We start from the raw sequence: 25967 nt of genomic DNA, 5'->3' as shown, positions 1-25967 counted from the left end.
CATGGTTGCAGAAATCAAAGCAAAATCCCTGGGAACTAGAAAAAGAGCTTAAAATACATAGGAACTCAGAAGCAAACATGTGGGTAAACAGACTCCAGAGCTCGAAGAGCAGACAAGACGCTCAAGGAGGGACAGCCAAAATGTCTCAGGTTCAGAGCAATCGGAACACTGGGATGTACCCCAACTTCAGGCGGAGACATTGAACTTTGAGTTGCCAGTTCCAGCAAAGGCAAACAAGATGATGTGATCTACCAGCATCCATAGTCCCCTGGGAAGACAGGGCTGAGAGATGGAGCCAGTGGGCTGCCCTCCAATTTCTAATGTAGTAACATACAGTCTACATATGCGTCACTATTTCTTGGTCAAAGTCAATTGCGTTTTATTTACTTCAAAAACTCAGCTACATAAAAAATTCCAAATGCAAGAGGTCCTTGTTTTATAATTTGTTCATAAAAAGTTATGATTAAATATTAACAAGTATTTTATACACATTTTAGAGGCAATGGTGGAGATTACTATTTAAAGGAACTCTGGGAGAAAGCCTTATGGAAGGCAATAAATTATTTTAATCACTCTGTAATTTATGTCCTATAAATATAACTGCCTTTCAACATAACATACTTCTGGAAAGTACATTATAGAATGGATCATTTTTAATAGATAATATTTTCACACAGAAAAAATTCCTTTAATTGGCTAAAACACAGAAATGATTTAACAGTGCCAGAAAAACAAAGATAAAACAATTTTAAAGCCTCTAAAGCCATTTAAAAATACAAACTTACGATTTTTAAATAGGCATAAATATACCAGCTGCATATCATATAAGGAGGACCTTAAAGTATTATAAAATATGAACATGTCATAAAAAATACAAATCCAACATACCATAAATTTTATGTTAGAAATAAGAAACAGTAATCATTTGGATTAGCCTGAAAAACCACAGGGGAATTATATATTAAAAGGAGGCTTTCTAGTTCCTTTACCCTCCACTCCTTTGCTTTGGTTATAAGCACAGGTGTTTACAGCTACACTGGAAGACACGGGGTACGTCCTTATATACCAGCTGGCTGAACCATCTTCCAAATCAATTTCCAGATTTTTGTTGATGATACTGATACTGTTGTTGTAAAAGTAATTCAAATTTGGACTAAATAATTATAATTTCCACAGGAAGAAATAAGAGTCTATCTTTTTATAAACTAGTCCTATTTTTTGAAGACTGACTTTCCACTCACTCTCAGTCTGGATCTTCTATATATATATTTTTTTAATTTTAAGATTTTATTTATTTATTTGACAGACAGAGATCACAAGTAGGCAGAGAGGCAAGCAGAAAGAGGAGGAAGCAGGCTCCCTGCTAAGCAGAGAGCCCGATGCGGGACTCGATCCCAGGACCCTGGGATTATGACCTGAGCCGAAGGCAGAGGCTTTAACCCACTGAGCCACCCAGGTGCCCCTGGAACTTCTATCTTTAAAAACCTTTATATTCAGTAGATAGAGTCAGTGAGTTAAGCATTTAATAAGTGGTTCTTAAGGGGGCACCTGGGTAAGCATCTGCTTCCAGCTCTGGGCAAGCGTCTGCTTCCAGCTCTGGGCAAGCCTTGACCCTGGCTCCCTGCTTGGTGGAGAGCCTGCTTTTCCCTCACCTTGCTCGCTGCACTCTCTTGCATGTGCTCTCGTGCTCTCTCAAATAAATAAATAAAATCTCAAAAAAAAAAAAAAGTGGTTTTTAAGGACTTTAAAAAAAAAAAGATTTATTTATTCGTCAGAGAGACAGAGAAAAAAAGAGTGAGCACAAGCAGGTAGAGTGGCAGGCAGTGGTAGAGAAAGAAGCAGGCTCCCTGCCGAGCAAGGATGTGGAACTCGATCCCAGGACCCTGGGATCATGACCTGAGCTGAAGGCCGCGGCTTAACCCAAGGAGTGGTTCTTAAGGACATCTGATAAATGAAGGCCTGAGACTGATACTAACTTGCTTTGGTTACTCAAGTAGAAACTACTCAAAGAACTGAAAATTGGATGATATTAGTCCATTTTTATGGATTTCTAAATAATATACCCAAAGATATTAGGTAACAAGTTCTCAGCGCTAGTGCAACGATCTGAACAAATGCTTCCAAATGAGGGAATCCAAATAGTCACTAAGCTGAGAAAAGATGCTCAACCTCATTAGTCATCAGACAAATGCAAATTTAAATAAGATACTACTAACTATATACCAAAACACCTAAAAAAAAATTATTTTAACTGATAATCAATTATTGGCAAGGATGTAGAGTAACAAGAATTTTCAGATACTACTGATGGGAATATAAATTGGTACAACCACTTTGAAAAACTGCTTATAGTATCTGTTAAAGTTTGGCCATAAAATGTGTGTATCTTGTGTCCCAGTAATTTCACCCCTAGATGTAGATTCAACAGAAATCCACACATATAAAACTATGTTCAAAAAGTTCATAGCAGCATTATTTGTAAAGGCTAAAAGTTGGAAAAAAGCCAAATGTCCATCAAAAGAATAGATAAATAAATTGTGGTATATTCATACAATGGCCTACTATAAATGCAATTTTACAAATTTACACCTAATGCAACAACATGGATGAACTTCAAAGATAATACTAAGTAGGAGTACCTTGATGGTTCAGTCGGTTAAGCACCTAACTCTTGATTTCAGCTCAGGTCATGATCTCAGCTCATGAGATCAAGCCCATGTAAGGCTCCACACTAGATGTGCAACCTGCTTAAGATTCTCTCTCCCAGGGCACCTGGGTGGCTCAGTGGGTTAAAGCCTCTGCCTTTGGCTCAGGTCATGATCCCAGGGTCTTGGGATCCAGCCGCGCATCGGGCTCTTTGCTCAGCAGGAAGCCTGCTTCCCTTCCTCTCTCTGTCTCTGCCCGTCTCTCCGCCTACTTGTGATCTCTCTCTGTCATATAAATAAATAAATAATCTTTAAAAAAAATGTTCTCTCCCTCTGCCCCTCCTCCCAGCACCCCCACCCCCCCATGCTCTTTCTTCCCCTCTCACTCTAAAAAATTAAATAAATCAATAAATAAAAAGATAATACTAAGTTAAAAAAGTTAACACAAGAGTACATTTATAAAATTCAGAACATTTGGGGCGCCTGGGTGGCTCAGTGGGTTAAGCCGCTGCCTTCGGCTCAGGTCATGATCTCAGAGTCCTGGGATTGAGTCCCGCATCGGGCTCTCTGCTCAGCAGAGAGCCTGCTTCTCTCTCTCTCTCTGCCTGCCTCTCCATCTACTTGTGATTTCTCTCTGTCAAATAAATAAATGAAATCTTTAAAAAAAAAAAAAGTTCAGAACATTTATATTTATAAAATTATATTTATATTTTTATTTATTTACTTATATAAATAAATAAAATTATATATATTTTTTACATTATATATATTTATATATAAACATTATATTTATAAAATTCAAGACATTTATAAAATTCAAAACAGGCAAACCAATATATGGTGATTATCTTTAAATGAGAGAAACATGACCCCGAGGGGCATAACAGAGGCTACTAAGGAGCTGATAATATGCCGTATCTTGATCTGGCCAATGGTCCACAGGTATGTTCACTCTGTAAATCATCAAGCTATGTATTTATGCTTTATGTATGCTGTGTACTGCTATATTTCTATTTAAAATGTTTACATGTTTGTGAAAACATAAATCTGATTATGTTACTGGCTGCTAAAAACCCTACAACAGGTTTCCCATCACACTGGGAAGGCAATCCAAAACTCTTACAGACTCTCCATGACCTTGGTCCTGGATCGGACTCTGACCTAATTCCCTGCCCCCACCCCCACCAGCTTCTGCCACACAAGTCAAACACACCAAGCTCTTTCCCATCTTAGGGCCTTTATCTTTGCAATTCCCTCTCCCCAAATGCTGATGTTTATATGGCTTGCTTCCTTAATTCCTTCAGGATTCTGCCTACACGTCATTTAGAGAATGATGTTGGGAGGGGGCTTTTCCTGACCACCTTATCTATCTCTCCATCACTCATTCCATTCTCCTTTATTTCTCCTCATAGCACTTATCCGAATCTGAAACACCTTTGCTTCATTGACTGATCGATTGATTTTCTCTTCCACCCCCTACCATTAAAATGTTAGGTCCATAAGAACAAGAACTTTGTGTTTTGTTTTGTTTTGTTTTTTAGATTTTTTAAATTTATTTGACAGAGAGATAAAACAAATAGGCAGAGGCAGGCAGAGAGAGAGGAAGGGAAGCAGGGTCCCGGCTGAGCAGAGAACCCGATGCGGGGCTCAATCCCAGGACCCTGGGATCATGACCTGAGCCGAAGGCAGAGGCTTTAACCCACTGAGCAACCCGGGCGCCCCAAGAACTTTGTTTTGTTCACACCAGAACCATGGCACAAAGCAGGTACGTATAACAAACTGCCCTGAATCAATAGAAAATGAATTTTCTATTCCCACTGAGGAAATTTTATATTTGTAATTACTTATTTCTGTGTTTATTTGTTTAAGTCTGTCTGCCCTACTTGATTATAATCTCCAAGGACACAGACTACATGTTCAGCATTTTATAGCTAATATCTAGCACAGAAGCCAGGTAAAAACCACGTCCTCAATAAATATTTGTAGAAGCAACAGATATATATCAATGCACCACTGAAACTTCATCATTTTCTAAGCTGGCTACACATTAGGATTACTGCCTGAATTAAGCTCCTTTAATTTCAAGGCCCGAAAAAGCACCTTTTCTCCCTCACCACTAGGCGTGGGCCCCGAATCAACTATTTAACAATTTTGACTGATGACCATTATTTATGGTAAACTTAACATAAATTCCCATTCCCTCCTGTGCAGAGAAGAGTTAACCTAGCAGGCTTGAGACCACCCACCTTAAGAAAGGCCTGCTCACCAGACGGGGCCTGGTCTGGGTATTTGGATTCCAGGAGGGGGCCCCACTCGTCCCTAACTGCTGAAAGTGGCTCACGGTGCCTACCTGTGTGTGCAAACAACATGGTTTTGTTGAATAACTGTTTCCCTTCTGGGAGTCTGGAATTTCAGTCTATGCCATGCAGACTGTCTTAAATGCGTTTTCCTGGTAGACATTTCACACATACTGTCATATTTTGATGCTGGAGGAATTAAGTGCATTGTGTGTCACTCCCCTAGGCAGACTCCTGGACGCTTGTGGGTTATCTCTGGGCTTTGTCCCATATGTCATTTCCTTTGCTGATTTTGCTTTGTGTCCTTGGCTGTTATGAACCCTAGTTTAGTACTATGTGGAATCCTGGAAGTCCTCTAAGCACATCATCAAACCAAGGGTTTTGCGGGGAGGGATCCCCAACATACTTCCCAATTCTGAAATGGATTACAATCAACCCCAACTAGAGAAAGACAAAAGAAGAAAGAGAACAGTGATCCCTACCTTCTGGTCTTCACGCCTATAGAGAATCCCCTCCCCTTCAGTGTCGGCTGAAACTGGTGAATTCTAATGAATGGAATTCAGCAAATGTGATGGGATGTCACTTCCAAGATTAGATTACAAAAGACTAGGGGCGCCTGGGTGGCTCAGTGGGTTAAGCCTCTGCCTTCGGCTCAAGTCATGATCTCAGGGTCCTGGGATCGAGCCCCGCATCGGACTCTCTGCTCAGTGGAGAGCCTACTTCCCCCTCTCTCTCTGTCTGCCTCTCTGCCTACTTGTGATCTCTGTCTGTCAAATAAATAAATAAAATCTTAAAAAAAAAAAAAAAGATTACAAAAGACTATGACCTCTGTCTTGCCCACACTATCTCTCCTAGCTCTTCCCTCTTGCTCCTTCTTATGAAACAAGCTGCCATCTTGTGAGCTGCCCTCCAGAGAGGAACGTGTGACAAGAAACCGAGGACAGCCCCCAACCAACAGCCAGCAAAGAACTGAGGCCCTCACAGCCCAACAGCCCGTGAGAAACTGAATCCTGCCAGCAACCCCGTGAGTGAGCTGGAAGCAGATCCCTCCCCAGACAAGCCCTGGGATGATGTCACTCTGGCTGACCCTGAGTGTGGCCTCGTAAGATACTGAAACACTCTGGGCCAGTGGACCTGGTGAAGCCACGCCTGGAATTTTAACCCGCAGAAACTGAGATAATAAATATTGTTATTCTAAGTCACTGAATTTGTAGCTAATCCATTTCTCCACAGTAGATAACACATTCTATTACCTAAAACAACTAAAAATCTAGACAACATACATGAAACAATGGTTTCTAGACACTGGACATCAGACAACAAAGGACAGTGACTGCAGGGGGGAAAGAAAAGAAAGAAAGAAAGAAAAAGAAAAAATGAGCACTACTGTCCGAGCAGCGTACCACACAGAAAGTGTCAAGGCCGTGGCACACCTGGTGGCCTCCCTAAGTTCAATACAAGTCATGGTGGCCAGAGATCACAGGGAAAAGTAAGAGAAAGAAAGTGGCACAGGAAAGGAGCTCTGAACATTGACCAGGAGTTAGCTCTGGGGCCTCTCCAACCAGTCTTCAGCTTAGGACTAATGAGCCTTTATGAGGCAGCCAGCGGGGAGAACTGGAGGGACCAAGCCTTGCAGCTCCCCTTGGGAGGGGAAGAGAGGCAGCTCCCGCCAGAAGGAGCAGGGAAACCCCATAAGTCATGGGCACAGGTAAAACATTCCCAAGTATATTGCCTCATCAGTGGGGAAAAATGAACTCCAGACTAAAGCTACTCTGATCCCACTAATAAGGCTTAAAAATAAGACTAAAAAAAAAAAAGGAAGGAAGGAAAAGAAAAGATGAAGGATTATAGGATTATATGCCAAAAGAGCTACAGGCCAAACTATATGGTTATCCTAACCGCGAGAGCAGAGCTGGGAGCGTTCTGAGGGTGTCCAATCCAGGGCAGAACAGGAAGCTGGATAACGGTTTAGACAGGCATTTACTTGACACAGGATCCAACACTGAGGCAGGGAATAAGACAGCAGAGGCTCGGATATACTAGAGCGATAGCTTCAAGAAGCTTGGCGGACGTGCTGTCCCATCTTGAATGAAATACAGATGCTAGAACCGCTGACGGTGACAGAAGGCTGGCTCTAGAGGCCAGGGAACCGGGGGTGCTAGACGGGTCTAATGGGCCAGGCCAGAGAAGCAGCCAACCGACCACGTCCCGCGGGAGGGCCCGAGGACACCGCATTTCCCAAGGCAACTGAGATCGGATTAGAGCAGGTGGCTCATGAGCCCTTTGCGGCAGCGTGCTGCGTCTGTCGCACGCGGGCGGCACTGCCAGTTCTCTTCGGTCTACATCTGGGCTTCTTAGGGAGCAATGAAGACGACAGGACCACAGAACAGCAGAGCCCAGGAAGCAGCATCGAGCTTTGAGAGTCACGATGGAGAAATTCAGGAAGGTGTATCAAAATTAGAATGGCATCCAGGGGGCCTGACAATCTGCAGAGACAGGTGAGAAAACACGTGGTTCCTGGCGCCATCCGTCGCTGGCTCTCACCTGCCCCCGCAGAAGCCAGGAGAAACGTCCCGGAGAGACAAACCACAGTGAGGCAGCGAGGGCGCACGGCTGAAGCTATTACTGCTGGAAGCTGGGTGGAGGGAATGTGCAGAGCGGATCTGGGGGAAGGGGCGAGAGGGGGTGTGGGACACGAGCGGCCATAAAGGGAAGGAGGCCTTCCCGTAAGAGGCCAAAGGAGAGACCCTACGCAGCCTTCTGGTTTCTTACTTTTCTCTGTCTCCTCCCTTTCCTATCCCACTTTTTCTTCTCCCTGCCCCGATTATTCCCTGTTCAGGCAGCTTTTTCTCCAGCACTCCCTAAATCAGCCATCAATGAGAAACATGTTTTTTCCACATTACGAATGTAGCTTTCTAATTGCCATTTTAAAAGCCGAAACATCGAACACTATATTCTTCAACCTAGAGTTTAAGAGTATTAGGTACTGCATTTTGGGGGGACGTTCTACGGCATTATGTTGGTAAAATTAGCAAATTCTGTAGCTCCTCCATTTGTTTCTGTTCAGACACCCTTGGGAAAAGTAGGTACCGCAGACTTCAATGCACCTACTGCTAAGTTTGTATTAAATGAAAGACTTCCCTATTCATCACCTAAACTGAAAGTCACAGTGAATGGTGCCCTACAGAAGCAACGTTTCCCCTCAATCATGAATATACACGGTAAACACAGGAGTTAAAACTTCATTCCTCAAATATACAGCAGCATATAAGACATATCTTGCTTTTCTTTTCTTTCTTTTTTTTTTTTAAAAAGATTTTATTTATTTATTTGACAGAGAGAGATCACAAGCAGACAGAGGCAGGCAGAGAGAGACAGGAGGAAGCAGGCTCCCCGCTGAGCAGAAAGCCGGATGTGGGACTCGATCCCAGGACCCTGGGATCATGACCTGAGCTGAAGGCAGAGGCTTTAACCCACTGAGCCACCCAGGCGCCCCCATATCTTGCTTTTCTAAAAATCACTTCTTGTTAGAGCTGGAAGAAAGCAGCCCTGGAATCATCTACTCAGTCTACAGATAAGAACACTAAAGTCCAGAGAATTAGAATTGTTCAGAATCACACAACCAAGCAGCAGCAAAGCTCACCAAGCACACAGCCCAACGCTCGCTCTTTCCACCGGACTGTCCGACTTCTCCAGCAAACGGTTCCTCCCAAAGGCTGGGAAAGGTAAACACTCAGAAGCTAATATTTTTAGTGCTTTTTCTCCTTGTCATTAGGTCCAACTATCATCAAAAGGCCAAAACAGATCAATCTGCCATTCCATTCAGCCACACACCAGTTAGTCTGTCCTTTCCAAATCTGTCTTTTCCTTCAGAGACTTCTATTTCATCTTTCTTATTCATTTAAACCTGAGTTGACCCATCAACCAGAGCTCCCAGGCGGAAGAGTATCTTGGCCAAACATGGGCATGACAGAGTCTGCTGCTGGGCCCTCAAGTTACTGCTCCAGAGGCAGCTGGTCCATGTTAACCATCGATATGAACCACGTAGTTAAACTAAGTTAACATAGCTAAGTTAACTAAGTTAACTACATAGTTAAACTAAGTCAACATAGTTAAAGTAAGTTTAACTTAACCACATTCCAACTTAACCACTTTTCAGCTCAGAAGCGATTACGCCTATTGTTAAATGACAATGATGCTACTTTTTAGAACTTTATTTCAACATTAAGCTGTGCTCACACAGTCTGTTTAGAATGACGTTGCTTACATCACACGGTCACCAACTCCAAGTATATCCACATCCGTACATGCATATTAGCAACGCTGAAGTTTCAATATCAGAACAAAGGAAGAGTCAAATGACTCATCAATGACCCACATGACAAAAGGAACCTAAAACTCACAACCACCAATAGTTATTGCAAAACCTAGTTGTCCCTCCTTCGGTTTTCTCACCTGTCTTACCCTGCTCTCTTTGGCCTTTTAATCTCCCCCTCCGTACTGTGGATGGATCATTCCAGACATTCCTTTCCCTTTCCTCCCCTCTCCCTGCTCCTCTAAGTCCTTTCTCAGTCCGCTTCTGCTCACCACTCCCCATCAACCGAAAATCTATACGTACTTTTGGTCATTTACTCTACCTTCTTCATGCAGCTTTAGGGTACCAGTTTGGTTTTTTAAAAATGATTTTATTTATTTATTTAACAGGGAGAGAGACAGAGATCACAAGTAGGCAGAGAGGCAGGCAGAGAGGGAGGAGGAAGCAGGCTCCCTGCAGAGCAGAGAACCTCTAGGGGCTGGATCCAGGGACCCTGGGATCATGACCTGAGCTGAAGGCAGAGGTTTAACCCACTGAGCCACCCAGGTGCCGCACAGGGTACCAGTTTTAAAAGCTGATGCACCGAACACTACATGACAGCCTTCAGGGCAGAGGCAGTGGAGCACGGGCTCGAAGAGTCAGGGCACCAGTCACTCCGGGGGCTGTATCCGCTCTGGAGTGTGGCCTTGGGTAAGTGACTTAACCCCAGGGCTCATGGGCTTCCCGCAAAGTGGGAGTGTGAAAATCGGATCATCTGGACAGGGCTGGTATGAGATTTAAAGGGGGTTAACTGCATAAGGGGTCTGACACACGGTAAGTACCTACTAAACGTTAGCTATTTTTATCTCTCACAAAACACCGAGCTAAAGCTCCTTCTGACATCGTTCAGCATTTTAGAGGCTCGGCGTTATGGAGCTAGGAGTAGGGCATCGAGCTGTTTTTTCCCCCGCCTGTGTCCTAGCCCAGTAATTCTGAGAACCTCAGTCCTGAAGTTTTAGGTCAAGGGTTCTCCAGTCGTGCTGAGGGGATGCAGCCGTGGTCTACTTGGATTTGTCCTCATGATTACTAAGGGGACTCGTTCCTTCAACTCCCAGCCTGCCTGAGCTCACCTGCAAACTCTCCCTGCGCAGTCAGCCCTCTGAGCACGGTGCCGAGGTTAGCTGTACCCCGACACAGGTAAGTGTTGCTGCTAGGTCCCTATTCACCCGGCCCGCCGACAAGCTTCTCCTGTGTTACTTCCCACTGACAGCACCGACGCACCTCTAGTACAAGGCCATCTGTACGGAAGGGAGCAGCGATCATAACGAGGACAGAGATGACTCAGACGCATGCCGCAAAGCTGCAGAGAGGGCAGTCTTGGAGGTCAAGCCAAAAAAAAAAAAAAGTTAATTTACACTCTTCTGCCTAGCAAAGCTGAAATCCTGAGGGTCCGTCACCAGGAGTCCTCATTTTCAGGCTCCCAGGTTAAAAAAAAAAAGAAGAAGGAGGAAGAATTAACCATTTAGAATTTTTGTAAGTACAATTATCAAAATAATCTAGTAGTAAGTGATAACACCATAATACTTTACAGTTCCCTTAATTTTGAAAGGAAGAAAAAACGTAAAGTAATATTTAAAGAAAAATAGTTAAACATCTCTAAAAAAAAAAAAAAAAAAACAAAACCACCACATTTAACTCTTGCCATCATTTAAGGCAGAGCTTTAATGTATAGGAGAATCACCAGGGGAACTTGGTAAAAGGCAAATTCTGATTTTATAGGTCTGGGGTGGGACCTGAAAATCTGCATTTCCTGCAAACTTCGTGGCCATATAGATACAACAGATAACTACTGGTCTGTGGGTCACACTTAAGAGTAGCAAGAATATAAGGTACTGTAAGTGTCAAAAGACCTATTCCCAATTTCCTAGCTTATCAATTCAAAGCCTCCTCCAACTGGTGTTAGAAGCAGCCGCGTGTTCTAACAGCTAGAAGGAACAAAGTGAGCCCCTACCAACTGCTTCTTAACAATAAAGGAGCAAAGAGAGGAGCTGGAGATGAGGAAGGAACTTCAAGGGGGAGCAATTAAAAAAAAAAAAGTTCTCTGCAGCCTCTCTTCCCAGCTTCCATTTGGTTTCCCCAAAGAAAAAATGAAAAATGTACACCTGGGCCCCCAGTATGGTTATCTCCTGGTTTCCAACTCAGAGAATTTAATCCAAGATTCCTCTGGCTCTTCTTCCCTGAAATCAACTGACACAGAATGGTTACTTCTAATAAATACTTGAAGATTCCAATCATTTTTACAATCTTCTTTCAAAGGAAAAACATGTATCTTCTTTAACAGTATGGTTATTTTTCCCTTTGTAACATTTTACAATGAATTTGAACAGAAGACTTCATTAAGAAGGGGACATGTGAGTAAAAACCTCAAGGAAAGGAAAAGGCGGGCCATGCAGCAGTCTGGGAGTGAAGCATTTCAGGAAGAGGGAACAGTAAGAGCCAGGAGTTCAGTGTGGTTAGAGAAGACAGGGTGGGGAATTGTCCATGGAAATGAGGTTGTGGAGATGATGGAGGGGAGCAGATCACACAGGGCCCTTGGCTTTTATATTAACTGACTTGGGCTATCTTGTAGGGGGGGGGGGTGGCGCTGTGAGTGGAGTAACACGTTCCAGTGTTTAGCAGGATTAGACTGGCTGCTGAGCTAAAAACAGGCTGTAGGCTCTACACAAATATATACAAAGAATGATAATGCCAGGATCTTCCATGCTTAGCACTTCCCAGCATTCCCTTGGAGTTCCCTAGATATGCGGCCATGCAATAGCATGGTCACCGGGTTTCAGGAAAAACCAAGAACTGGGTTATTGGATATGTCGTACACGTGTAGCCTTAATGCCCAGCTTCTTGTATGACTCAGCTCTACTATCACCCAATATTCAGCCCCTAGTTCTAAATATTGATTAGAACATTTGAAATTTCATACACCAAGAAAGAAACATAGGGTTCACCCTTCCAAATGGTGTTGTGCGAATTGATGGTATGATAATCTACAAAAATTTAAAATTTGCTCATTTCTCCAAAGTCTAAGAATACTCCAAGATTTTCTTAATATGGAAATGTATTTCATAAAAGTTATCCTTTAAAAGTATTATCATTACAAACAAATACATATATAAAAGTGTTATTACTCTGACCCAGTAAATTCACTTCTGAAACGGTATCCTATGCAAGTAACCCTAAGCAGGAAAACAGTTTTAATCACAAGGTATTCACCATATTTTATTTATAATCGCAAAAAACTGGAAGCAATGTAAATGTTCAGCAACAGTTAAATAACTAAATATATTGATAGTGTAATATATAAAATACTAAATACTTTATAATGATAATGTACTATACATAGATAATAAACATTAAAGATATTATAATGATTATAGTAAAGATATATATATATTCTCTAGTTAGAATATTGTGCAGCCATTAAAAATGATGTCACAAGATGTGCATACTATGATTACAACTTGTTAAATACACACACACAGAAGAAGACAGCATTATGCGGCAGGAAAAAAACTGCAGTTAACATATCAAAATATTAATCGATTTATATTTTCCAATTTTTATAAGTGACTGTGCATTTTGCTTAAATTTTAAAAATTAAATTAATGGGACTTCTTCACTCCCATCTTTTTATTTCCAATATGGATCTCATATGATATCACCCCTATACATATGCATCAGCCTAGAATATATTAATAAGAACAGTAAACGTTATCAAGCACCATGTGCCAGGCACTGTGTTAAATGTGGGATCCAGGTTACCGGATTTAATCCTCACAGCAGTCCACGAAGATGCTACTCAAGAGATGAGAAAGAAGAGGTAAGTGAGTAACTGGAGCCATCAGAGAGCCAAGGACAGCCACCCGGCCCTGAATCCAGCTCTTGGGCGAGGAAGTCTATAACCTTCTGCACAGCACTATACTGCCTCCCCAGAGCAGTGTAGAAGTAGTTAATAAATAATAGACCCTCCATCAGAATTCCTGAGCAGTATGCCCCAGAACGGCCAACTGAGAACCGTGCCAACCGTGGCGCCCTCCTTGGGTCTGCCTCCTCTGCTCTTCATCCCGCCTTGTCCTTTTCTCCTTCCTTATTTCTCTCCCACAATTCCCTACCTCTCTCATAAACCTTCCAGCAGCATCCTTGGCACTGCTTAGCTTCAACAGTACAACTCAAATAAAATCAAATTCTGCCCTAAAGTTTTCTAGAAACCAGAAGTTATACACCTGGAAGCCTCATGCCACATTTGGCCACAGATGTATTTTGCTTAGATCTCGGTATTTTGAAAAACTTAAATGAGTCACCAACACTTAAAAATTAGGATGAATTCACATAAGAAGGCTAATTTTAAGTTCTTCTTGATAACTAAATGATTTGAGAACAGGAGGTCCAACAGGGCATCGATCTTCAGATGCTGATTCTCCAGTGTGCCGCAGTCTCCACCAGCCCCTGTTGTCTTATACCTGATTCTTTTCAACTCTCTTCACTTTTATGGAACCTGCCACGTCACCCCCAAAGCACCAAGTTTGTGTCTTCCACAAATATTTTAAGTGGTGGCATAAAGGCCCCTGGAGACATGATCACATGCCATTTTTACTTTCTGCTAAATTCTGCAAACTCTTCTTCTGAATGATGCCAACAACTAAGTGGCCTATTGTTGAATGCAAACCACAGGGAAAGCAGCAACAGTAATCCTGCAAAATCCCAAGCCAACACAGCTCCAAGAACACTTTCTACTGCAAGCTCACTAGATCAACTCAGCCTTAGAGTTCGTCAACTCAAATATTCCCTTGGGATTAGCCAGAACAAAGTCTTGACAAGGTCCTAGACCTCAAATGAGAAAATTTTCTAGTAAGTTTAGTAATAAATGTGAACCAGTTACTAAGTACTCATTTTTTTCTTTTTAAGTTTCAGCTTTGGTAGGTTCCTGATACTATGAATTTTACATGCAAAGATAATTGCAGTATCTATCTTCTTTTACTCTCTAAGTAGCCATTCAAAATCCATATTTTTACGGTAATGTAAATCCATTAGGAGAGAACTAGAAAGTGCACTGATGAATCAATCTTACGCTGGAAGAAATACAGACTAAATGACCTTCTCCATCTCTAATTTCTGATATGTAGTCTATTGTATACAACCTGAACTATGAAAATATCCTCTCACCATTCCAGAAGGGACATAATACGACATAAAGTAAAGCACTAGAGACCCAAACGTCGCACTTGGAACTAAATCCATGTCTCATAAACTTCTGTTCATGCCGTGGGTCTGGGAAAACTGAGAAATGGTGCTGCGTGTTCTTTGGTTGGGGGGCGGGGGCAATGTTGCATTTCATCTATCGTTCACTCTTTCAATATTTTAGTTTTTCTTTTAAATTTCAAACAATACTAAAGAACATTTTTAAATGAGGAAAACGAATATCCACAAAGTGATTAATAACCTACAAGGTAATTAATTCATAGTTTTTAAAGATTCAATGATAACTCAAACAAAGCTACCACTGGGTATCTATTTTGTTGGAGAAGCTATTATGCTGAATATATACGATGTGATTTATGACTTACAAAAGCAGCCTGCCCCGATAATAACCATGTTCACTGAAGGCTGAAGGGAGAAGTAAGAATTTTTGCTTCTTAGGAAGGAAAAGTCAAAAGCATCTGACAACTATCATAAAAGATATACCCAGCAAAGTTTCTCTATTGCAAAAGAACTATTTCCTAAAAGCCTGTCCAGGAACAGAATAAGTTCAAGAAAGAACTTCCGTTTAATCCCATAGTGAAAGAAATCAAGAACCATATTTCATTCAAATTGAAAAGCTGGCCAAAAAGCAGCTCCTTCCAAAATCCTGCCTGCCTTCCTATAAACACAATATGAAACGTCTCTAAAAATACAGAACATTTACTCTGTCTTACAATTTTATTGCTCTAATTATTCCTAGTTTTATTTTTTAAGTAATTCATTCTAACTTCCCCTCCCCCACCACCACTTAAAGCTCTACCAACAAAAGTCTCATCTGTGCAACTGAAGAGTTAATTTAATTCTTTTAGAGACATTCAGATGATCAGAGTCGAGATACGCCATATTAAGTAAGTATTTCAACAAAAAGGAACAGTCTAAAAGATTACCTTTTCAGTTATAGGAAGACACTGATTTTTATACCCGGCATTTTCACTGATTTCTTTCTTTTTTTGGTTATACATTATTGCAGTTTTTAATTAAAAATTTACCCAAAATACACATATGTTTATATATATATTTATCAAACAAACCTGACCGCTCCAAGCACAGTACAGATTGCACAATAAGCTCCAATTGTGGTTGATCATACAGTCGAAAATCCTGAACTGGGCCATGGCTGCCTAGAGCACACTCTGCATGTCTTCTCTGACTCAGCTCCTGTCAGCACCGTAGCGCGGTTACCAGAGCTCTGCAGTGATGGGAGCCGCAAATCCGAGCTTCCCCTCCCTTTCCTGTCTAAGCAGCAATAACTCACTGGCAAAACTACATCATCCTCCTAAATGCTGGTACATTTAAATTATGTGATCACGATGGGAAGACTTTCCACAAAAGCCTTATTCTATATTTACTATCATCTGAGTTTTAAAAAGATGATGGCGCTCTCCTCCTTTCTGGAAACCAGAAGCTGGCATATATGGTCCACGAAGACAAAACTTGGGAAGGTGGAACAATAAATCAGTGTTGGCCGCATCCCATGAAAAACCAGATCCCCACGCAAAGCCGGGGCAGCAACCATGCCCCTCAGACTGCGTTCAATCCGAAGGGTAGCTCTGAATCCTTTCTTCGTCTCTCAGTGCATCTCAAGGCTAACAACTTCATAAAGTCCCTCGTCTTGAGTATCTTCTACCACTCTCTTGCAACTCATTCATTTGTAAAATGGAGAGAACACCTGTCCTCATGGGGGTTTTAGTATGAAATAAAATGACATCTGTAACATGCTTAAAACAGTGTCTAGGGACGCCTGGGTGGCTCAGTGCGTTAAAGCCTCTGCCTTCGGCTTGGGTCGTGATCCCAGGGTCCTGAGATCAAGCCCCACATCAGGCTCTCTGCTCAGTGGGGAGTCTGCCTCCCCCTCTCTCTCTGCCTGCCTCTCTGCCTACTTGTGATCTCTGTCTGCCAAATAAATAAACAAAATCTTTAAAAAAAAACAAAAAGCAAAAAACAGTGTCTAACGGGGCACCTGGGGGCTCAGTGGGTTAAGCATATGCCTTTGGCTCAGGTCATGATCTTAGGGTCCTGGGATTAAGCCCTGCATGGGACTCCCTGCTCAGTGGGGAGTCCGCTTGGCCCTCTGCCCTTCTCCCCCACTCGTGTTCTCTCACTCTCAGATAAATAAATAAAATCTTTTAAAAAAGAAAAAAAAAAAAAACCAGTGTCTAATGAACACCTGGTAAGTAACATTATTAATATTCTTAAGATGGGCTTCCCTTCCTGTCCGTATCAGAATTCTACCTCTCGTTTCTTATGCGGTCCCAAGATACCTCCAGACCCATGATTTTATAATTATGAATTATTTCCAAACCTTTCTTTGGCCCCAGCCTTTCTTCCAAACTCCAAATCGGCACGTCTAAACTCTTGGTAAGATCCCTTACACCCCACTGAACTCACCTTCCCCCTGAGGACCCGCTCCAGCTCAGCAGCCCCTCCTCTGCAGAGCGGCAGCACAACTCAGCCCCTTAGTCACCAAAACAGAAACCAGTCAGCTTAGACTCCCTCCTCCTTAGCACTCACATCGGTCACCAAATCCTGTCTTCTCAATGAAAATGTGGAGTGAGCCTGTGGCTTTGCCAGTCCCAATGTCACTGTCTAAATTCAGAGCTTCATCAACTGTCTCCTGGACTACTGGACTACCCCGAGGGCCTCTAGCTGGTCTCCCAAACACCCTGCTTCACTCCTGTCTGGAATCTCACCTCCAGAGGACTACCAAAAGAATCTCTGAAACTACAGACTAATCCTGCGGCTACCCCGCCTAAATACCTTCCTTGCCCGGTCTGCCTGCAGCCATGTTGCCCAAATAATGTTCCGACTTGTTCTATGCGATACAGAATATGAAAGAGTTGAGTGAAAAAGAAGTTTTTCAATGTGAAATAAGTTTGGGAAAAGCCAGGCTAAATAAAAAACAAATCTGCAGGACTGCGCAGAGTCTAAGCATGACAATGAGATTCAAAGGCTCCTGGAACGCTTGTTTTTAACTAGTTCTTTGAAACCTTTAGCTTGTTCTTCTTCTTCTAGCTTTCCCTTAATTGCTGGTAGTCCCTAAGGTTCTGACTTTGGCCCTCTCCTCTCATCGCTCCCAATGAGCTCATCTATTTCCCGAACTATAATTACAGTAGACATTGGCTTAGCTGACCTCTGCCTCAGTGACCTGCCAGACAAACCAAAATTCTCAATTCCTGTTGCAGGAAAACTGGCTAAGCCCATGGCAAGCTCTACTCTTCTATGTTTGGGAAGACAGTCCCTAGTCACTTATTTCTGCTCCCACCGAATAAGACCCACACTTGACACACCAGCTTATTTTTGCAAATGTCTTTTATGTCAGTTTTATTTGTGTTACTGCTATTATGTAGCTTAGATGATATACAGACCGATGACATAGGAGGAAAAATGAGAGATGGTATGCCTGTGGAAACCTGAATGCCTTGAAAAGATTCAATACAGGCTGTTGCTCATGCCTATATTTTTTCCTTCCTTGGTCTGGTAAGTTTTTCTCCAGTAAGATACTGGAAATTCTCCCTAGCTGCCTCCACTCGGCATAACCGGATAGCAAGGTTGCTCCCTCTGCCAGAAGATTCTTCTTTTTACCTAGTTAACTCCTACTTGACTTAGCTCAACACAATCTTCCCAGGAAGACTAGCCCTAAGCCCTGCACTAGGTGAAGTCTGGCTGCTCTGTTCATAGCTCCCTGCTCTTCTCCTACAACAATATTCATTGCATGAATTGCACTAAAATTATGTGTTCAATTCTTTGACCTTCTCATTATTCATGTATATCCATGAAGGCGGAGACCAGACCACTTCTGTACTTTCTCACTGGTATATCTTCATTTCTGGCACTTTGCAGGTACGTAGTAAGTATTTTGTGAGTGAGTCAGTAAGTGTGGAAGGACAACTCTAAGCATATTAGGAATCTCTGGAACTAGAAATACCACATGGGAATCATTTTAAGATAGATTAACTTTTATCCTGGGAAGCAAAGGGTCATCATTATTATCAATTGTGAGCGAAAACGCAATTTGCATCCTTCCTCAATGATCCTATTAAGCTGTTGAAGCAGGCAGGATTCTAGCAAAATCCCCCAAAACCTACACTGACACCATCTACTCTATGCCCATCTTGAGATTCTGAAAAATTCTGGGAGAGGGAAAGGAAAGGTTTCAGGCATCTGGTGTTCAAAAGCTCCCAGGTGAGTGATAGACCTTACTAGTTAAGAACCACTGCCCAGATGCACATAAATAAATAAATAAATAAGACCCAGAGGCTCAAGGCCCAACTATAATCAACCTTTTATTAAATCATTCCTGTAATCAAGCTTTTCATACATCATTCCTAAACACAGTGTATAACAATAATATTGTAGCAGTCCTAATTTCCTGTTTTTTTTTTTTAAAGAATGACTGCTTTTCTTCCTTTTTTTTTTAATTTTTTTTTTTTAAAGATTTTACTTTATTTATTGGACAGAGATCACAAGTAGGTGGAGAGGCAGGCGGGTGGGGGGGGGGAGCAGGTTCTCCACTGAGCAAAGAGCCCAATGTGGGGCTCGATCCCAGGATCCTGGGATCATGACCTGAGCCGAAGGCAGAGGCTTTAACGCACTGAGCCACATAGGCACCCCAAATTTCCTGGTTTTGATAACCGTCCTATGGTTACTTAAGATGTATGTTAAAGAAATTTGGGTGAAGAACATAAGGCAGCTCTATTTTATATTGCAACTTTTCTGTGTCTAAAGTTATTTCAAAATCCAAAAGTTCATATAAAAGGACCATAAACAACAGCAACCCAGGGGCAAGAAACATCCCTAACATCCACAAGTGATCTCGAACTAACCATTCCCCGCTACAAGAGAAACGGCGGAGTCTAGGTCCTGGGTGGGAAATGTACACAAAAAAGATGAACTAGAACAACCCATTCGACAGTAAGGACAAAAGACAATCAGGTTCATGTTTAAAGGACTCAGTTGGAAACCTGAAGAGGCTACCATTGGTCAAAAATGGGACAACTGGAGCTGCTCTAAGATGCGAAACCTCTGGCGCATGTTTGCATGTACCAGCTATGATACCAGAGGGATAGGCAGATAGGTACATAAATACGTATATACACACACAGGCCGCCTCTGAAAGGAGGTGGAACTCCTTTCCCAACATAGAGTTTACACTCCTAAAAAACTAGTTAATACCCATTTATAATCCCATATTGACACTTCTGAAATTCAAACATTCCTGAAAATCAAAACTTTTTTTGGTAACTCATTCATGGGCAAAACCTGTCCTGCTCTGAGCTGATACAAAGCTCTAAGCTTTTCTTTATTCCCCAGAGGATAAATATTCATACATTTTCAGCAGAAATTACTGAGAGTTAGGTGATGTCCCAGAACCGGCATTACCTTACATCTCTAAAATCTGAAGACTTGTGAATTCTGAAAAAACCAAGAATTTTGGATAATAGATTACAGATCTGCATAAACAGCACCGGAAATACGGATAACGAGACAACAGGAATCCAAGAGGGAAAAAGAACAGGGAAGACCACAGAACGCAAGACCATCGACCCTGCAGTGGGAACATCTTTTTCACATCGGGTCACTAAGGTCAGAGAAAGCTTTATAAGCAGGTAAACCTGAGCCAAATTTTGAAGGAAGTGTGGGATTTACATGAATGACAAGACACGAGAAAGGCATTTCAGGCAAAATGGACATGAACAGACATGAAAACACTTCCGTCACAAATATATTTAAGGGACAATGGATCTGCCATCTGCTTTGAGTCAATTTTCCAGGTTGGACAGTAAGACATTATGTGGAAGAAGTGTATGTACTCTAAATCCTGCCACAGTCATTCAGCTTTAAGTGAACTTTTTCTTCAGGAAAACATTTCTTTTTACTATATGATAGAGAGTGGCTGTCAGGATTAAATGAGGTACACAGAAATTTTAGAATACTTAATAAGGGTTCAGTGTTCTCTCTTAAGACCCTAAAAAGTTATCTAAAATTGGTTTCTCTCACTCTATGTTTCCAGGAAACAGACATTACAGCCTAGCATTTACCAAAAGTATATTAAGATTAAATAACAGGCTAGTCAAAGTCAACAGTATAAATACCTAAAGTGCAACAGGAATAAAGAATATTAAAAGACTGTGACACTCAAAACTGGAGACTAATAAATATTGCATGCTAAAAATCAAAACGTTACAAGTTAATTTTTCTCTGATTTACATATTTTTAGGCAAAAGCAAGTATAAACTATATGGCTCTTTAACAATCATAGCACCCTCTGCATAAACTTAATTAATTACTGTTTTATTTCCAGCTATTAGGAATCTATTCTGATGGTCTATATTTTTGCTTTAAAACCAAAAAATCCAATTAGCCTCTTTTCCTACTAGAGGTTTGAGACCCTCTGGCAAACAAAGTCTTCTAGAAATATTCACGTGAATCTCATAGAAACAAATTCACTTTCTCCTGACCTTGTCTGTTAGTATTATCTGGAGAAAAGCAAAACCACCACCATAAAAATCATGCGATGGGAAAAAGTCTCTTCAACAAATGGTGCTGGGAAAACTGGACAGCTACCCACGAAAGAGTGAAACTGAACCACTTTCTTATACCACACACAGAAATAAACTCAAAATTAATTAAAGACCTAAATGTGAGACCTGAAACCATAAAAATCCTAAGGGAGCACAGGTAGTAATTTCTCTGACATTGGCCATAACAAAGTTTTTCTAGAAAAGTCTCAAGAGAAATAAAAGCAAAACTATGGATACCTGGGTGGCTCAGTCGGTTAAGCGTCTGACTCTTGGTTTCAGCTCACTTGTGGTCATGGAATCAAGCTCATTGGCAAGGACCACCACGCTCAGTGCAATCTGCTTTGGATTCTCTCTCCCTCTGCTCTTCCCCCCATCTGTGCTCACTCTGTCTCTCTCTTAAATTAATTGATTAATTTTTAAAAATGATGGGGATTAAAGAGTACACTTTTCATGATGAGCACTGAGTAATGTTAAAAAAAAAAAAAGAAAACAATGACAAAACAACAGTAACAAAGTTAAAGACTCACACTCCCCACTTTCAAAACTTACTACAAAACTACAGTAATCAAAACAGTGTGTTACTGCCACACTGTGGTATAGTACAGACCTGTGGACCAACAGAATAGATGAGGGAGCCCAGAAATAAATTCTCACCTATGTGGTCAATTGATTTTCAAATGCCAGGACCAATCAATGGGGAAAGGATAGTTTTTCAAACAAATGGTGCTGAGAACACCAGATACCCACAAGAATGAAATCAGACCTTACCATACACTATATAGAAGAGCTGGCCCAAAATGAATCAAAGATCTACTTTAAGATCTTTTAAGAACTTAGACTAAGACTAAGACTAAGAACTAAGAGCTATAAAAACTAGAACTTAAGAACTAAGACTATAAAACTCTTCATTACACTGTGGAAAAATCTTCATAACCTTGGAATTGGCAACCATTTCTTACTTCTGATGTTAAAAGCACAGGCAGCAAAAGAGAAAGAAAAACTGGGTTTCATAAAAATTAAAAGTTTTATGCAGTAGAGGACACTATCAAGAAAGTGCAAAGAAGGGACGCCTGGGTGGCTCAGTGTGTTAAGCCGCTGCCTTCGGCTCAGGTCATGATCTCAGGGTCCAGGGATCGAGGCCCGCATCGGGCTCTCTGCTCAGCAGGGAGCCTGCTTCCCCCTCTCTCTCTGCCTGCCTCTCTACTTGCTTGTGATCTCTCTCTGTCAAACAAATAAACAAAATCTTTAAAAAAAAGAAAGTGCAAAGAAAACATGCAAAAGGGGAGAAAATACTTGTAAATCATGTATCTGATAAAGGGCTGATATCCAGAATATATAAAAACCGCCTATAAGTTAACGAGAACAACAAAATACCCAATTTAAAGATGCGCAAAGGCCTAGAATAAACATTTTGTAAACAAGAGAAATGGCCAACAAGCACATGAAAAAATGTTCATCATCAGTCATTATGGAAATGCAAACCAAAAACCACAACAAGGTAATACTTCACTCATACACCAGCTGGCTATAATTTTTAAAGTGATTTTTAAATGGAAAATAAGAAATACTGGTGAAGATGTAGAGAAACTGAAGTGCTCGTACACTGCTAGTAGACATAGAAAAGAGTAAGCCTCTGTGGAAAACAGTTGGGCAGTTCCCCAAAATATTAAATATAGAATTACCATATGACCCAGCAATAATTGAAAGGATTAAAAAATGGGAACTCAAACAGAAACTTAGATAGTATATTTATAGCAGCATTATTCACTTTAGTCAAGGCAAAAACAACCCAAGTATACATCAACAGATGAGTGGATAAGAAACTATAGTATGTACATACAAAAGAACATTACTCAGCCATAAAAAGGAATGGAGTTCGGATACATTCTATAACAGGTGAACCTCGAAAACTTCACGCTAAGTGAAACAGGCCAAGCACAACAGGGCACTTATTGTAATGATTCCACTTATACCAGTTATCTAGTGCAGGTAAATGCATATTAAAAGTAGAATAAGGGGTGCTTGGGTGGCCCAGTCGTTAAGCGTCTGCCTTCAGCTCAGGTCATGATCCCAGGGCTCTGGGATGGAGCCCCGCATCGGGCTCCCTGCTCAGCTCAGCAGGAGGCCTGCTTTTCCCTCTCCCACTCCCCCTTCTTGCTTTCCCTCTCGCTGTGTGTTTCTCTCTCCAATAAATAAATAAAATCTAAAAAAAAAAAAAAGTATAGAGACTACTAGAGGTTAGGGGGATGGGGAGTTATAACTCATTGAGTAAAATGTTTCTGTTTAGAATGATGAAAATGTTCTGGAAACAGACAGTGATAATCATTACACAACACTGTGAATGTACTTAATACACTTAATTGTACATTAAAAATGGTTAAAATGGTTTTATTTTATGTGTATTTTACCACAATAAAAAAAAGTTAATCAAGAATTTCTGAACCAATAAAAAATATAATTACTTGTCATAACCAAGGGAAATGTTACAACATGGGCTTTTACCTACATAAAAATCTAATATTATAGTAATTAAGTATAGTACCTTCATAAGCAAATGAGTCAACTACCTTTTTTTTTTTTAAACAAACTGTATTCAGAGAAGTTTACTCATTAGGTAGGCTTCCAAAAGAAATCAAAGGTTTAGATAAAATTAAATTGCCTAATATTTGTATTTCAGTCTCATTAAACCCAAGACGTATCAACGTTTTGTAACTTAAAATCTCTAGGACATGTAATTTTTCAATTATTTTTCATATTCAATTATTTGTAAGTTTTCAGTGTTACCTTCAATGAAGGAAAACAAATTAAAAATGTTCTCTATTGAAAAACAAAACTTAAGAATTTTGCCAAACTATTTAGGAGGGTAAGAGAAGTCCAATGATACGATCCAACATGATATGATATTAGAGCTTTAAGAAGTCAACTTTCTGAAAGGTACAGCAACTCTCTCCCTGACTGTTCTCAAAAAGAGCTTTGAAATTAGATCTTAGAAATCACAGAAGCTAAAAGTATTTTGAATTCCTTCTTTCTAAAAAATAGAGTGAGAGGAGGCACATGGGTGGCTCAGTTGGTTAAGTGTCTGCCTTTGGCTCAGGTCATGATCTCTGGATACTGGGATCAAGCCCGGAGGGGACTCCCCGCTCAGCCGGAGTCAGCTTCCCCCCTCCCTCTGCCCCTGCCCCCTGCTCGTGTGCTCTCTCTCTCAAGTAAATAAATAAAATCTTTAAATATATAGTTGAAGGATTTGAGAGTCAGAGAAGACAGAACTAATATTCCAGTAGTGAGCAAGGTGTTAAATGTCTTAGCCATTATTTTTAGTTTTGTCTATTTTTTTTTTTAAGATTTTATTTATTTATTTGACAGACAGAGATCACAAGTAGGCAGAGAAAGAGAGGGGGAAGGAAGCAAGCTCCCCACTGAGCAGGGAGCCCAATGCAGGGCTTGATCCCAGGACCCTGAGATCATGACCCGAGCCAAAGGCAGAGGCTTAAAAGGCGCCCCTTTCGTTTTGTCTATTAACTTCTCATTGTATTTTTTCCCCTTGTTTTGCACTTTAAAGAAATATGGATCACTTCACAAATATCTGTCATCTTTGAGCAGGGGCCATGCTAATCTTCTCTGTGTTGTTCCAATTTAGTACATGGGCTACTCAAGTCAGCAGTGGTTTGTATCTGTAATTGTTATTTTCCATATCTTTTAATTGAAGCATAAATACACACAGTATTTAACACTTATAAATCATAGCTCTTAAGTATACAGTTCAGGATATGTTACACATGCCTGTATCTAAGTAATTCACCCCAACCTCAAAAGACAGATCATTTCCATTACCCCTAGGAAGTTTCTTGTGTGTCCTCCTAGTCATTCTGGAAGTCTCCTCCCTTACCTGCAAGGGGCAATATTCATCCATCTTGCTACTTATTATACTGATACTGATATTCACCCATATAGCTACATGTACACATAGTCTTCTGCTTCGTATTGTCAAAAAGTATTCCACAGTAGGAATATATAAAAATCTGTTTTCGGGGCGCCTGGGTGGCTCAGTGGGTTAAGCTGCTGCCTTCGGCTCAGGTCATAATCTCAGGGTCATGGGGTTGAGTCCCACATCTGGCTCTCTGCTCAGCAGGGAGCCTGCTTCCCTTCCTCTCTCTCTGCCTGCCTCTTGCCTGCTTGTGATCTCTCTCTGTCAAAGAAATAAATAAAATCTTTAAAAAAAAAAAAAAACAACTTAAAAAAAAAATCTGTTTTCCTATTAATAGACACTGAGTTGTTTCTGGTTTGGAGCCATCATGAATAAGGCTGTTATGAACATTCCTGAGCAAGTCTTTTGTGTGAACATGTGTTTTACTTCCCTTAGGGGTAATTACGTAGGAATGAAAATGCTAGATCATAAAGTAGGTATATGGTGAACTTTTTAAGAAAATGCCAAAAGGTTTTTAAAAATACTGTCCCATTTTACACTCCCATCAGGAATGTATCGAAGGTCCAGTTGCTGCTCCACACCCTCACCAAAATGCGGTGTCGCCAAACTGGTTCTTTCAAATAAATTTTAATGAAGTTTCATGTATACACAAGAAAGTCCACTCCTTTGAAATGTACAGTTCAGTGAATTCTGGCCACTGTACACATCCACAGAACCACAGCCACGATACCATCAAGAACACTTTCATCTCCCCAACTACCTTAATGCTTCTTTCAACCAAAGCCCTCCCAACTCCAGGCACCCACTGGTCTGCTCTCACTGTAGATGAGTTTACTCAGCTCCAAAATTTTTATGTAAAGCAGAACCATGTACTCTTCCAACTCTGGCTTCTTTTTTCTTAGCATTTTGAGATTCATTCGTGGTGCTGAGTATATCAACAGTTTGTTCTTTTTAAACTTCTGAGTAGTATTCCATTACAAGGATATACCATAA

The 25967-nt window shown here is 41.0% G+C and overlaps 1 protein-coding gene and 1 non-coding gene across 2 annotated transcripts in view; both read right to left on the bottom strand.

Moving 5' to 3' along the window:
* Positions 1-25967, bottom strand: part of ARHGAP21 (Rho GTPase activating protein 21) — a 137192-nt gene that overhangs the window by 92716 nt on the left and 18509 nt on the right.
* Positions 24607-24708, bottom strand: LOC132020993 (U6 spliceosomal RNA). The gene has a single exon (XR_009405181.1). It is a non-coding gene; the product is annotated as a U6 spliceosomal RNA (small nuclear RNA).

This window comes from Mustela nigripes, chromosome 6, assembly GCF_022355385.1.
Source record: "Mustela nigripes isolate SB6536 chromosome 6, MUSNIG.SB6536, whole genome shotgun sequence".
Classification (NCBI taxonomy): Eukaryota; Metazoa; Chordata; class Mammalia; order Carnivora; family Mustelidae; genus Mustela; species Mustela nigripes.
The sequence above is the reverse complement of the archived record's forward strand: the minus strand, read 5'-3'. Positions and strand labels throughout refer to the sequence as shown.